The sequence below is a fragment of the Macaca mulatta genome, chromosome 8, assembly GCF_049350105.2.
Source record: "Macaca mulatta isolate MMU2019108-1 chromosome 8, T2T-MMU8v2.0, whole genome shotgun sequence".
NCBI lineage: Eukaryota > Metazoa > Chordata > Mammalia > Primates > Cercopithecidae > Macaca > Macaca mulatta.
Genome location: NC_133413.1, coordinates 129,279,301 through 129,295,264, shown reverse-complemented (window position 1 = coordinate 129,295,264; position 15,964 = coordinate 129,279,301). Strand labels below are relative to the sequence as shown.

Sequence of the window (15,964 nt, the reverse complement as noted above, 5' to 3'; positions counted from 1 at the left end):
ATTTTTTCCTCTAAGAAACTTGTACAAGAACCCTTTGTCTCTGCACCATGAGGTCCTCTGTGAGATCACAGTTCCTTGCCATGTGCTTCAGGGAGATAAGAAAAATCACTAGCATTCCAAATGGTCTTAGCAAGGAGGAAAGGCACAGTGTGGTAACTGGAATGAACACTAATTCTGGAGTCCAGAGCCTTGAGTTTGAATCATGGTTCAGCTACAAGTTACAAATGTCTACATCGTAGAGGGATTTCATAGAGCAGATATGTAGGTGCCTAGTACATGTATGATCCACAACATACCTTGTTATTAGTAAACTCCAGTACATTTGCCTCCTCTGTTCTTATAACCACATTTTTCTGCTTAGCTATCAAGGGCTTCGTGTAATTCTCCAAAATATATGCTGCGCTTCAACATAAAAATCTAATCTGTAGCTAAACACATATTTTTCATTCCCACCATATATTTTCTCTAAATTCTCCCTTTTTATTAAGCCACTGTACTAATTTCCTGCTGAAACAAATTTCCACGAACAGTGGCTTTAACAATACTTTTTTCTCAAAATCATTACTACCTTTATTATTTTTATTTCAACCAGTTATTCTTGATTAACACTAACAGTCTCATACAAATTCTTAAAAATACAACTTATTTTCTCTGCCAAATAACATCATGAAACACTACAGTTTTTTTTTTCCCATGTAATTCTGGAGGTCAGAAGCCCAAAATGGGTCTCACTGGATTAGAATCATGTTGGCCAAAACATGTCCATTCTGCTTACTCTCTCTGAGTGATAATCTGCTTCCTGACCTTCTTCATTTTCTAGAGGCCACCTGCATTCCTAGAGTCCATTTCCATTTTCAAAGTCAGCAATATTGGGCCAAGTCCTTCTGAGGCCACTGACTCTGATTCTCTCATTTCTCTCTCCCTCTTCCATTAAGGGCCCATGAGATTACATTGGGTCCACCTGGATAACCCAAGCTACTTTCCCATTTTAGGTCGGCTGATTCACAGCCTTCATTCCATCTGCAATCTTACTTCCTATTTGTCATGGAAGGTAACATACTCAAAGGTCACAAGGATTAGGATGTGGACATCTTGGGTCAGGGAGAACATTATTCTGCCTGCCACAGGACAAGTTCTGGCAATACTTCACCTGTGAAGCTTTCCCTGATGATTCTCATCTGTATTGTTCTCATTCCTCTAATCCAGTATTTTTCAACCTTGATTGTAACATAGAGTCACCTGGGGCACACTTTTAAAATGCTTGGGTCTAATTTTTTGTTTTTTTTCTTTTTGAGACTGAGTCTTGCTCTGTCACCCAGGCTGGAGTGCAGTGGCACAATCTCGGCTCACTGCAGGCTCTGCCTCCTGGGGTCAAGCGATTATCCTGCCTCAGCCCCCCAAGTAGCTAGGATTACAGGTGCCCACCACCACGCCCAGCTAAGTTTTGTATTTTCAGTAGAGACAAGGTTTCACCATGTTGGCCAGGCTGGTCTAGAACTCCTGACCTAGTGATCCATCCACCTTGGCCTCCCAAGAGTCACATTCTTGAGAGATATGATATTAGTCCATTTTCATGCTGCTAAAAACATTCCCAAGAATGGGTAATTTATATAGAAAAAGTGGTTTAATGGACTCACGGTTTCATGTGGCTGGGGAGGCCTCACAATCATGGCGGAAGGCAAATATGTCTTACGTGGCAGCAGGCAAGAGAGAATAAGAACCAAGTGAAAGGGGTTTCCCTTGAAAAACCATCAGATCTCGTGAGACTTATTCACTACCACCAGAACAGTATGAGAGAAACTGCCCCCGTGATTCAATTACCTCCTACTGGGTCCCTCCCACAACACGTGGGAATTATGGGCGCTACAGTTCAAGATGAGAGTTCGAGGAGCACACAGCAAAACCATATCAGATATGGATTAAATTGGTTGATCACATGACCTGAGCAAAGGATTTCTTTTTTTTTTTTTCCCCAAAACTCTCCCAACAATTCTACTATGCAGGCAAGATTGAGAACTACTGCTCTCATGAATTTTTGTAATTTTACCTTAATTGTCACAGTGTAAAGGAGATATAACACGATGATTAACAGGGAGATTCTGCAGTCTACCTGCTTATACTCAAATCTCCCAGCTCCACTTCTAACTAGTGGTCAGGTGCTGAGCGAGTTAAGCAATTGCTTGGTGCCTTTCTTTCTTCATTTGTAAACCCAGAAGAATAATAATGCCTCAGAGTTGTTGAGAGGATTAAATGAGACAATGTATGGTAAACGTATTCTGCATAGCACATGACTCAGAACATGCTCTCAACAAATATTAGCTGTAGAAGTGTTTTATGGCCACTTGCCTTAAATGTAGAACTCACCTGTAAGATTTGCCTGGGCATGACCAATTTTTCTTTCTGTGGTTCTCAAAAAACAAAACAAATCCATTTATTTGATGAATAGGACACAAATAAGGTGGCCAGATAACAGGATTACTGCACTTTGAGCCAAAAATCTTATTTTACTTTTAGGGTAGTTTTGTCATATTTTTGCTTCCTGGGTGTCTGCAACCAGTTTAACCTGCATATGTTTTAGAATCATTTTTGAAAGTTTTTGAAAATACCAGGTCTAGGGCCCATCCCACCCCCCAGGAATAATGATTCCATTGGGGCCCATGGCTCAGTACCTTTTAAGCTCCCTGGATAATTACATACACAGCAAGGGGTGAGAATCTAAGACCTGGACTAACTGGCTACAACTGTTCACATTCCGAGGCCTTCTAAGGAAGCTGATAATTTATGTCTGGGAAGGCTACGGCAGGTCTATTGATCAAGAGAAAGTAATACAAGAAAAGAAAGGAAAAAGAAGAGATGTAAAAGGGTAAACCAGAGACAGAGGAAGCAAGGGGGGAAGAATAAAGAAGTACAGCTGAAAGGTGTCTCCTGACTCCTTGTTGGTACTCACATCATGTTCTAAATACATTGCTCCATCCCAATTAGGTCTTTAAGGGGGGATGGAAATCCTTGAAGAGAACCTCAGTAAAGAAATGGTATTCTGTGCCTTTCCCAGAGTACTTACTCAAAATATATCTCAGCTGATCTGAAATACGGCAGCAGCAAATACTTTTCTGTGGCTGCTCAGATAGTGTTAGAGGAGGCATTAAAAAAAGATGAAGCTGAATGTTTAGGGCTATTCCTTAAACAACTCCAGAGAGGAAATTCCTTGCTCATCCTGGGTAGCACCCAGGTCACAATGCAAGAAACGTGAGTCAGAAGAGCCAATTACTCAAGAAGTTGCCCAATTTCCTTCCATCTGGTGGTGGAAAGAGGCTCTAAGTAACCTCAAAATGACTCCCAGGCATCTATTACCAGCCAGTCAACAGCATTAGGCAGGTGGCCACAGCACAAAGAACTTTTCTATCTGCTGCAAAAATATCCAGAACAAAAATTGTTATAACTTGCATTTGTATATATTTTTAATTCAAAAACTCCTTTCTCACTTATGATCTTACCTAATTTTTTTTCTTAGGGAAACAACCCTTGTAAGATACATAGGGGCCAAATATTATCCCCTTACTTGAAATGAAGTCTCAGGCAGTGAGTGACTGAATGGTGGAAATAAAGGCTTCCGATCTTATCTCCTTTCTGGATATGCCCCTTTCCTTGAAAAAAAAAAAGTGTAATTAGTTATGGCATAGATGATTACAAAATAAACTGTAAGTATTTAAAAACAACAAATTGTCAGGGTGCTGAAAATCATCATCAGTAAGACTCCATATAAGAAAACGTCTTTGAGAAATGGGAATTTAATATTAGCAGTATTCACAAGCAAAAGGAGATTATGTACACCACTATACCCATACTGTTAGAGTGAATGAGAAATCTCATATGCTAAATGTTACTGTATTAAAAGTCAGATACTTTATTAATAATGGCAAATGATGATTCAATATCTGAACAGCAGAACAAGATTCTTGACGTGCATTTATTATCTTATCCTAACAACCTCCCTCTAAGATAGTTAATTATTGCAAGATTATTCTCAGTTTATGGACAAGGAAGCAGGCCCACCAGGCCAGTGTCCTGTAGCTGGTGGATGGCAGAGCCATGATTCAGACCCAGGTCTCTCTGACTCCAGAGCCCAGGCTTTTTCCACTGCTCTATGCCATCTCCTCACAGCCCATAATTAAGCAAAATAATATGCTCTTCACAAATGAAAAGATCTCACGCATGAAAGTGACGAGACAACTTTTAGTTGATGAGCTTCCAAATACGCTGAGGATCCTTTTTCCGGAAACCGCATTTGGCATAAGGGGACCAAAGTCCAGACAGTTCCGATGACGTAACTCAAGGTCTCCGTGGATGTTGGCCTGGAGTCCGAAATAGCTCCGAGCTCTCCCATCCTGGCGTCTCTGTTGCCTCCCCTCTTAGCCAAGCTCAGGCTGCCCACGGGACTTTGCAAGTGGGTGAGGCGACAGTGTTCACAGGGCTTGAGACAAGGTACATTGCGATCTCTTTCCCCATCCCAGTAACTATTTCTGCTGCCTTCCCTCTCTCTGAAGCTTATTCTCAGCTTTGTAGGATATCATGTTTGTTTGTTTTGCCTTCAGCTTTAAAAAGATCTCTTAACAACAGCTTAAGACTTTTATAAAATTACCCATCACCTCTTAGAACAATCCAGAGAGCTGCTGAAAAGAAATGAGGCTCTGAGAGATGGTGCTTGGGTTGGCTTTGCATTAAAATCTTTCTCATGGTGTTTCTCCACACCTTCATTTCCATCCACCTTGTTTAAAACAAAGTCTTCCCTCAAGCCTAAAAGTCAGTCAACAATATGCCCAAGGATGTATTACACCCAAGCAGCTTTACCTGGGAGTCCTAGGAATTCTTCAGTTGTGGTTTCTGAGTGTGTTCTCATCTTCCCCAACATTTCCTTAGTCCCTTGTCTTGTCTTCCTTTAGGTCTTCCCCTTTATCTACCAGGATTTAGTTTCTGTCCAAAGGAAACAGTACAAAGTAGTGAAAGTGGACACTGAAATTAAAGTTAAAAGTCTGAGTCCAAATCTATCTTCTTTTACCTGGCTTAGCTGACCCAGTGACTGTGGACAAGGTACCTGACTCTGTGAACCTCCTTTTCTCATATATAAACTGGAGATCAGAGTAATACCGGCCCTACTTATCTCACAGATCTACAGTACTTATCAGAGTAGATGAACGGGAAGCCCACAAAATGCCCAGTAAATATTAGTTTATTCACCGGCCACCCATATGACCAGATACTGTGTGCCACACTGGATACTACAATTAATAAGATAAAGCATCCCTTTTCACAGAGCACAACTTTAATGGGAGAGGCAGAACTGGAGGAAAATTATGACACGTTATGATGTTAACGCAGTAAGGTGCGGAGTGTCATGGGGCCTGGAGGAGGAAGCCTGGCTGAGATTTGGGGATATAGTGTGCCAGACAATTCCAGGAAGAATCCACAGAGGAAGTCAGGTTTTATCCGGGCCATGAGCACTGAATGGACATTTTCTGAAAAAAGAAAAAACCAGGAGAAAAGTGCACCTCACAAAGAAAGATCAGCACACATAAAGAACCTCTTGTGCGAATAGGAATTTTGTGTCCTAAGTGCCAGGGGGACAACCTGTGGTTTTCAGGAGAAAGTGAAGTAATAAATGTGTTTTAGAAAAATCATTTTAGAGGCAGTGGGGTAAGGAAACCCTGAGAAGGAGATCATGCCAGAAAAGGAAATGAACCCCAAGATAACAATTCTCATCTCTAAGCTTGGACTAAAAGGAGTTGATATAAGTTCAAGGATATTCTTTTGACTTATGGCAAAGATGTCTTCTGACAAAGACAGTCCTGCAGGGAGGCAAGAAGGTCCCTGAAAGACACCCCCAGAAGCATACCTCTGGGGCTATTGCAGCTGAGAGCCTCCATATTAAATAGCAGCTGCACTTTCCTCTGATTTTAATCCCTTCTTCTTATTCCTGAGCCATCAGCCATGTCATATTAGATGTTATTAACTGGTCTCAGCTGTGTTGTGGTGAAATAAAAATAAAGCTTGCCCAGGCTGGGACACGGTGATAAAGAGAAAACCAGTGAATGATGGTTAGCATGTATTGTTTTATATGTGCCAACAATAATCTTGTGCCAACAAGATTTTCTCAGCAATCTTGAGATTATAGAACTCTAGTTATTCTCATTGTACAGGTAAGAAATCGGAGGTTTAGAGTGATTCAACAACTTGCACAAATCACATAGCTGATATGTGGCATTCCATCTCCAGAGACAATTCCCTTTACTGCTACCCTTGAGTGTCTCCCAGCTTAGGCTCAGAAAAGACAGTATTTGCCTACCAGCTTAGGCTCAGAAAGGTCAGCTTCAGTCCAAGGGAGGGATGTCCCTACCCGTGCATGGAGTGGATGCCAGGGCAGCATTGTTGGAAGCCATATGAGGATGGAGCAGCCATTGGGGGTCCATTGCTAGATGATGAAAAAAGTGTAAGCAACCGCCTACACTAACATCGAGCATAGCCTGGGGCTTCTCTGAGAGCCACTAGAGAGGTCAGAGAACAAAGCTCCTGCTCACAGTAATGAGTGGCATTGAGCCAGAAGAATTCAGCCTAACTGATGTGGCTGTCTTTGTGTCTACACGCTGGCGAGGTCCAAGGGACATCCAGAATGCCATTATATGACAATTAAGTATGTAAAAATGAACAGGGAAGAAAAGGAAAATATCAAGAAATGACAAACTGGTTTATAATCAAATTTCAAACTTGAAAATTCATGAGAAAGGACTTTATTCTACATAGGCCTAAACAAATTACACGCTGATAGCACGCTGTTTTTAGAGCCCTTTGACTTTATCTGCTGTTCTATTATCAACTCTGCTGTTACTAATGGATTTTTCTTGTGGAACTCAATACTTGGCAGAGCAAAGAAGAAACTGGCAGCAGCACCAGAAATTCCCTTAAAGGCAAATAATATCAATGTTTGTCCCAGGGGCATGAAAGACCTGCCATCGCCTTCAAAACCAGTCCCAAAGGAGCTGTGTGGAGTCTTAGTCAAGGAGGAGTCTCTCATGGTGGAACTTCTCCATTTCTAAAATCCCTGTAGAAAGTTTCACAGTTCATAAACAACCCCACTATCAGAGATTTCCTGAATAAGGCAACTGAGTGTTAAGATCCTGGCCACTCACAATTGGAAATCCACATCAGCAGCAGGCACAGCAACATCCGAGAGCTTGTTACAAGTGCAGAATCGTAGACCCTACCCAGGATATAATAAATTAAGAACTCTGTTTTAACAAGATCCCCAGGTGATTTGTGTGCATGTTAAAATTAAGAAACATGGCTTAAGATTGCTTGAGATATCCAAATATTAGCCACAGCATAGGATATAGAGTCCATATTATAGCATTCACTCAAGGATGGGTTTGTACCTCCCAATCAATTAATGAATCCATTAACTATTGACCTCTCAAAACGTGTGCCACTTACTCTGCTAAGCACTTGCTGGTGAAACAAAAAGAAATGAATCAAGATGTGATGTCTGTTGAGAGGATGTTTACAATTCTGCTGAAAAAAAAAAAAAGATATATGTGCTCAGAATGACCTTTTGGAAAAGTAAATCAGACCTCATCTGCCCTGCATTAAATAATTAGGGTTTCCCAATGCCGCCTACATGAAGTTCAGACTCCAGCAGAGCATAAGAAATCTTTTAACAGCCTGAAACAGACCTTCCTCCCCAGGCTAATTCATAGCCACCATCTCTTACCCAATGCCATGGTCCAGCCTCATAGGACATGAAGGTCCTTGCATGTGTAGAATTCACTCTCATCTCCATGCATTGTGTAATACTCGCAAAACAATTCAGCCCTTTTCCGCCTTTTCTCATTTTTATGAGAACTCTAACTTTTAAGACTAACTTTAGCATCATCTTTCTCAGGAAGTTTTTCTTGGGCTTCAAATTCGAGACAATTTTTGTCCATCTTGTGTGTTCCCATTGCAAATTCTGTTTGAGAATGTCTCCTAGGTACAAAGGCACCCAGGAAATGTCTGATTGAATGAAATGAAAATGATATATGAAACAGGTGTAAATTAGTGACATAAATGATGAACATCAGTTTCCACCTCAGACACATCTAAGAGCCTGGCCCCAGAGTATAAGTACCCCAATCTTTATAACTCAGGCACCTCTTAGACTTGCTGGCTAAGTCCAGTGGGAGCCAGAGGCTCAAGTCTACGCTTGGAATGTCTTTTCTCACCCCCTTCATTTGAGAAACCCCCAAGTCCTTTATATCTCATCTCAAATGCACCATATTCTAAGAAACTTCCTGCTTTTCCCAAGAGTGAGTTGGTCCTTTCTATCTCTGTGTTGCAACCTCACTTTATATCTATTTCTCTAAGATATCTGGTTTTGTATATTTCCTTGCCTGTCCCTTCCACCTGACTGGCAGGTTTTCCAGGATAGAGACCTGTCTTATAAGGCAGGAGTAGAATCGACAGTATTTTATTCATGTCCGTGTTCTCAGTGTTCTGCAAATGTTGGCACAAAATAGACCAGCACTTCCCAACCGTTACTAGCTAATCATTAGAATCACCCATGTAATACTTAAAAATCCATATTCCTGCACTTTATTTTAAAACATCGTGCTTCTATAAGTCTAGGATTGGGCTTAGTCATCTGTATTTTTCAAATGTTCCCCAGATAATTCTGGCATGCAAGCAAGATTTTAAAACCCTGCATTAGGTCCCTTCTAAAGTTTGTTGGTGAAGAAATTACTCATCCTATACCCCTAAGCATAACTCACTTTTCTGGATAAACCTGAGGTACCTCATTAACATATTCTGCTTGATTAGATTGCCTTGGTCCTTTCTGGCTAGATATAGCTACTTATACCCACATCCTGGCATTTATCCAATGATAGCGAGCAGTATATACACTTACGGTTTCTGTTGTGTGTGGCCATCTTTATATGTTAATAGGAGGCAAAAATAAAGAAAAAAAAAGGCAATTGATGTATAATTGGGGTAGAATAATGGCAGAGGCCCCTTCACATAGAGTCAGTCTTCCCTTGCCCCATGTTCCCAAGGCATTATACTCATACCTTCACAACATTATTTCTTACCTTTCCTGGAGTGAACATATCTGCTTTCCAACTAGGGTGTGCCCCAGCTAGATTCCTTAAAGGCAGGGATATTCCCTTCAGTACTGTAATCTCAAACCTTAGACCAGTTGCCTGCCACACAGTAAGTACTCAACACATGTTTAATGACGGACTGACCCCATTCAGACTGAATGACTGAATAAATGAATAAAGGAGAGGATTTGAATAGATAGAAAGAAGGAAGAAAGACATTCCTGCAGCAGTAGGGGTTTAGAAATAAGACGTCCACAGGTCTAAAAAAGAGAATGAGGCCAGGCCTGGTGGCTCACGCCTATAATCCTGGCACTTTGGGAGGCTGAGGCAGGCAGATCACTTGAGGTCAGGAGTTCAACACCAGCCCGGCCAACATAGTGAAACCCTGTTTCTACTAAAAATACAAAAATTAGCTGGGCGTGGTCGTGTATGCCTGTAATCCCAGCTACTCAGGAGGGTGAGACAGGAGAATTGGTTGAACCCGGGAGGCGGAGGTTGCAGTGAGCTGAAATCATACAATTGCACTCCAGCCTGGGTGACAGAGTGAGACTCAGTCTAAAAAAGAAAAAAGAAAAAAAAAAAAAAGCAAGAATGAGCCTGGTATATGCACAGGACAAAGAGAAATAAGTTTGTGGGGGGAAAAAAAAAGTTGCTCTTTGGAGAAATTTGAGGCCTTTGAGGTTAGTTCTCATGGGATTTCTAACAATGGACTGCTGTACTGGGCAGGAGGAAATTCTCTTGTAGGTTCAAAGCAGTATATTCTTATTTCTAACTCTGCCACGAAATCACTATGTTGCTCACAATAAAGTGAAGGGAGAACATTAAAGGAAAATTAATTTAGTATCTGTTATGTGCCTGGTGCTTCGCATATGCTGTCTCCCTGAATCCCAACAACAGCTTCCTGTGCTAATACTGCCACTTTGCAGGAGATGGAAATCAAAGTGGGAGTTTAAATGGCTCTTAAAACTTACGGTTCTCTCTGCATACATTGCTGCTTCCATTCATTTAAGCTATCTGGGACTCAGTTTCTGTACTTGGAAATGAATGAATTCTGCTGGATCATTTCATAGGTGCTTTCAGTTCTAAAATCAATGGGTTTATCTTTGCAGTAAAGTTTTTCAACCCAAAAGCAACTTCCTTTGAAGCCTATCTATTACTCAGTACAGTACTATGCACCGTTCAATAATTGCTTGCTGAATGTGAGAAATGAGGTTAATCAGCTGGACAGCTCTGGGAGATAAAAACAGTGTAACATTTTGCTCTAGTTAAAGAAGATTTGCTCACAGTTCCCAAAAAAACCATGCATATTCCTGTTTCTTCACTTTTGCCTATGACATGCTCTCCATTTATGGAAATTCTACTCTTGAAAGCCTAGTTCAATTGTACTCCTCCATGCAGCCCTGTGTGGCTCCCAATGAGCCAATCACTATGCTAAGTAGAGTGGAATTATTCCAATTGACCTACATCTTTGATGGATTCATAATGAGGGAAGAGTAGAAAAATGATGAAAGGCAACTTCAATGTCCAATATATTTCTTGATGGGAATTTAAAGAAAGAACTGTCTAAAATTACTCTTTCCTACAATCGCTGGGCTTCAAAGAACTCCATCAATGCCTTGGAAATAAAGTGACCATATCTACATTTAAAGTCAACATCACCTCTAGCTTTCAAGCTTCTTCATAGATTTTTCATAACCAACTTCTGCTTTTCTGTTAGATACCATTAAATCTGAATGTACTCAGTCTCGTCTGCATGGAAAATATCTCTTTGCTGGCATAGTGGTGGAATATTACTGAACAGAACTGACCTTATTCACGACACCTCTGCCTGAGGAGACCCTGGAAGAGTCAGGTCACTATCTGTGCAAGCAGAGCCGTAACATTTCTTCTTTTTCATGCATCTCTGTTTGTTCTCAGCAAAACCAGATGGAATTAGCGTTATGCAAACACAGTCAGAAATCAAAATGCTTACTCCCATATATAGACACGTATTATGATCCCTGACATTAAACATAGATAACTAAGGAATATGTTAAACCTTCTGGATCACTTTGCTATGGACCATAGGGAACTACTGCTCCTGGGAGTTTTACAATCACATGATAACTCTTTGTCCTTTGAAAGCTATCATTTAATATTTGCTAGCTTTTTTATCCCTAACACCTGGCATAATGAAAAAATGAGTCATCAGTAAATATTTGCTGACTGAATACAAAAGTCAATGGTTTAATCTCATTTTATTTTCTTTTTTTCCTCCCCTAATATGACTGAAAATGTGTCATCCATATAGTAAACATGTTAATTTAACACTGGAAAATCTGAGTCATAAAGTGGAAGAAACCTGTCCTCCGTCCTTGGCTAATGTTTCTGTAGTAATTCTTGCAATTCACTTGTTTATACATGCATCTCTCCCCCACTAGACATGTGTTTTTCAAGGGAGGCGACTTAGTCATCTCTATCACAAACATTTATTACAAAGCCCAGCATGTAATAAATTTAGTAGATGTTTATTCAATTAGTGAGTAAATATGTTTCTGAAATGATTGATGTGCCTACATTGACTTCCTGCTCCCTCTTCATCCCTTAGTGTCTGAGTCCATTGAGGCTGTTGTAATATAGTACCATAGAATGGGTGGAATATAAACAACAGAAATTTATTTCTCACAGTTCTGCAGCTGGAAATCCAAGATCAGGGTGCCAGCATGGTTGGGCTCTACCAAGGGTCCTCTCTGGGTTATGGACTACTAACTTCTTATTTTATTCCCATATGGCAAAGAGGATAAGGGCTCTCTCTGGGGTCTCTTCTATAAGGGCACTAATCTCGTTACTTATGATGTAATCAACTCTCAAAGACCCCACATCCATTACATAGGAAGTTAGGATTTCAACATTTGAATTTTGAGAGGACACAAACATTGTCCAAACATCTAGGTATTTTAGAATTCTAAGTTACTTTCGTGTCACATTTAGCCATGCAGCTTGTGGGAAAATTAAAAGTAAATCCCTTTTATAAAAGTCAGAGACTCCTGATATAAATCATTTTTTAATGTTTTTTTCAATTGCAAAATTGTAATGCTTGAAGGAATCTTGGAAATCTTTCAAATGTAAATAACATATTGAGAAACCTGCCTAGCGATAATACGAAATTGGTATGACCTTTTTTTATGAAGAATATGTAGATACATTAAAAATGAATACTTAGAAAGAATATATGAACAGGCATTACACAGGAGAAATTAAAACCAAAAATATCAGCATACAGAAAAGCAAGCAAGTATTGCTATGGGTTGTGGGAATATTCGAGCTCTCATGCTTGTTGTTAGGAGTGTAGTGAAGAAAATAATAACTCAATAAATGATATTGGAATAATTGGAGAGTCATCCAAAAGAAAAATTTAGTTGGATCAATAATATAGTTTTTAAAAAAATCAAGCCGTAAAAGTGCAAGAATAAACCATGATAGCAATTTCTTATACACAATGTCACAGTGGCAAAGTCTTTCTTAAACATGATATAAAAACTGGAAGTAAAGAAACAATATGTATACAAATCTGAGTATAAAAAAATTTGGCATGGCAAAACCCACAGTAACCAAAGTCAAAATACTCAGGGACAAAAATGAGAAAAAATATTTTCAATTTATATCTTAGAAAACAGGGACAAATTTGTACAATGTATAAAGAGCTCCCATAAATCATTTTTTTAAAGATCAACAATTCAATGGAAAAATTAAACGGATATTTACAGAAAAAAATAACAATAGACCTTAAACATGTGCAATTGTATTCAACTTTACCAGTAAGATAAATGCAAATAAAAATTACAGTGATACCCATTTTCATCCATAATATTAGAAATTTTTTTTTTTTTTTTTTTTTTTTTTTTTTTTGAGACGGAGTCTCGCGCTGTCACCCAGGCTGGAGTGCAGTGGCCGGATCTCAGCTCACTGCAAGCTCCGCCTCCCGGGTTCACGCCATTCTCCTGCCTCCACCTCCCGAGTAGCTGGGACTACAGGCGTCCGCCACCTCGGCCGGCTAGTTTTTTGTATTTTTTAGTAGAGACGGGGTTTCACCGTGTTAACCAGGATGGTCTCGATCTCCTGACCTCGTGATCCGCCCGTCTCGGCCTCCCAAAGTGCTGGGATTACAGGCTTGAGCCACCGCGCCCGGCCAGAAAATATTTTTAAAATTTATTGATACAGGAGTCATCAAGGGTATAGGGAAACATCTACTTTACTACTTTGTCGGTGGGACTATACATTGGTAACACTTCTAGGCAGGACAAAGTAGCTACCAAAATTACAACTGCATATGTTTTTGACACAGAAATTTCATATCTCTATTGTCTACATATTCCTTCTACATATATACATGCACCAGTCTATTCACTATTGCCCTGTTTGTGAGGGCAAAGATTTAAAATGACGTCGTTTCCAATTCTCCGCTGAAATTTCCTTCTCTCCTTTTATTTCCTTGGGCACTGTAACATTGCTTAATTTTCAAGTTAGTCTCTGAATTTCCGGAAACTCTGTGGATCTGTATCTGTTTTCTATTGTTTCTATTAAAGTTTCTTTCTGTGGTTATGTCTCCTCATTTGCCTGTTTTTTCTTTTGTGTGTGTGTGTGTGTTTTTTGTTTTTTTTTTTTTTTTTTTTTTTTGGTTGGTCTTTGTGGTTGGAACTTTGTATTTGTAAAATTGTTTCTAAAAATTGTTTCTAAAAATAAAATGAAGACTAGCTTGTTGTTATCTTTTCCAGAGATGATTTGCCTTTGTTTTCACTAACAGCTCCTAGCAATCCTGGATCATCTCGATCCAATATCAGGAATTAAGAGGATGTGAAGTTGAGCTGCAGCTCCTTTTGAGGGCTGGCCAATTGGAATTCATTCTCCTCCTTAAGGTTCACTCCCTTGGAGTACCAGCCTTAAGTCAGTGGCATCACCAGGGCTCTTCTTCTCGGAGGGCCCATGACTTCCGCCACCATGAAACTATCACAAAATCCTTAGCATCTCATCAGCTAGGTTAATCACCATTTTGTTATTAATGTCACATTTAACATCGTTTTATATCATGTATCCATGAACATAATTTTATATTTATAGTTATTTGTAATACTCTTTTAAAACGTTTGTACAGAATTTAAAAGTGACTTGCTTACCACTCTCAGAGTATTACATTACCATGTGTCTATATATTCATCATTACCAGTGAGTTTTATACTTTTATATGCTTTTATGTTATCATCATTTCTTGTCAACTTAAAGAACTCCCCTTAACATTTCTTGTCAGGCAGGTTGGGTGGTGATGAACTCTCTTGGCTTGTTTTGGTCTGAGAAAGTCTTTACCTAGCTTTCATTTTTGAAGGGAATTTTTTTTTCCATGTATACTATTCTATGTTGGCAATTTTTTTCCCCCTTCACGTTAAATAAATCATCCCACTGCTTCTGGCATGCAAGATTTTGCTGAAAAATAAGCTCATGAGAGATCTTATAGAGGATCCCCTGTACGTGACAGGTCATTTTTTCTCTTGCTGCTTTCAAAATTCCCCGTTTATCATTAACTGTTGACACTTTCATTATAATAAATTTAAGTGTACATTTTTGGAGGAATTTCACTTATTTGAAGTCTGTTAGGCCTCCTGATTCTAGATGTCCAATTCCTTTTTTAGAGTTGAGATGTTTTCAGAGATGTTTTTTCTTTTTTCTTTTCTTTTTTTTTTTTTTTTTTTGAGACAGAATCTCACTCTGTCACCAGGCTGCAGTGCAGTGGCACGATCTTGGCTCACTGCAACCTCTGCCTCCCAGGCTCAAGCTGTTCCCCTGCCTCAGCCTCATGAGTAACCGGGACTACACAGGAGTGCCACCAGGTCCAGCTAATTTTTTGTATTTTAGTAGAGACGAGGTTTCACCATGCTGGCCAGGATGGTCAATCTCCTGACCTCATGATCCACCCACCTCGGCCTCCCAAAGTGCTGGGACTACAGGCATGAGCCACCATGCCCAGCCTGGAAACTATATTTTTAACATAATATTTCTGTCCATTTCTTTCCTCTCCCTCTTTTTCTTCCCTGACTTTCATAATGCATATATTGGTCTACTTATGGTGTCCTTAAAGTCCCTTAAGCTTTTCTTACTCTTGCTTACTATTTCATTCTTTTTTTCTTGCTTCTCTGGGTAATTTCCAATGATCTGTCTTTGAGTTCACTGTTTCTTCTGCTTGATCTGGTCTGTTGTTAAACCTCTAGTGTTCAGTTACATTCTTCAGCTCTAAAATGTCTGTTTTTTAATATTTTTTATCTCTTTTTTGAAATTTTCACTTTGCTTATGCATTGTTTTCCTAATCTTGTTGAGTATCTTTATGATGGTTATGTTGAATATCCTGTCAGGTAGATCATATATCTCTGTTTTATTAGGATCGGTTTCAGGTTTATTTTGTTCCTTTGTTTGAGACACATTTTCCTATTTCTTCAAGTTTTCATGGTACTTTGTGTTGGTTAACTGCAAGTTAGAGAAAACAGCTATGATGTGGTTTGGATGTGTCCCTACCCAAATCTCATCTTGAATTGTAGCTCCTATAATTCCCATGTGTTGTGGGAGGGACCCCAGTGGAAGATAATTGAATCATGGGGTAGTTTCCCCCATTCTGTTCTCACGGTAGTGAATAAGTTTCATGAGATCTGATGATTTTGTAAAGTGATTTCCCCCTTTGTTTGGCTCTCATTCTTTCTGGTCTGCCACCATGTGAGATGTGCCTTTTGCCTTCCACTATGGTTTTGAGGCCTCCCCAGCCACATGAAACTGTGAGTCTATTAAACTTCTTTTCCTTTATAAATTACCCAGTCTTG

At 39.7% G+C, this 15,964-nt stretch overlaps 1 long non-coding RNA gene across 1 annotated transcript in view; it reads right to left on the bottom strand.

The window, feature by feature from the left end:
* Positions 1-437: 437 nt before the first annotated feature.
* Positions 438-15,964, bottom strand: part of LOC106999911 (uncharacterized) — a 141,674-nt gene continuing 126,147 nt past the window's right edge. The window contains exons 3-4 of the long non-coding RNA XR_013396955.1: positions 4,849-4,971; positions 438-3,644 (exon numbers count right to left, since the gene is read on the bottom strand). This is a non-coding gene — a long non-coding RNA (uncharacterized LOC106999911). The remainder of the gene's footprint in view (positions 3,645-4,848; positions 4,972-15,964) is intronic.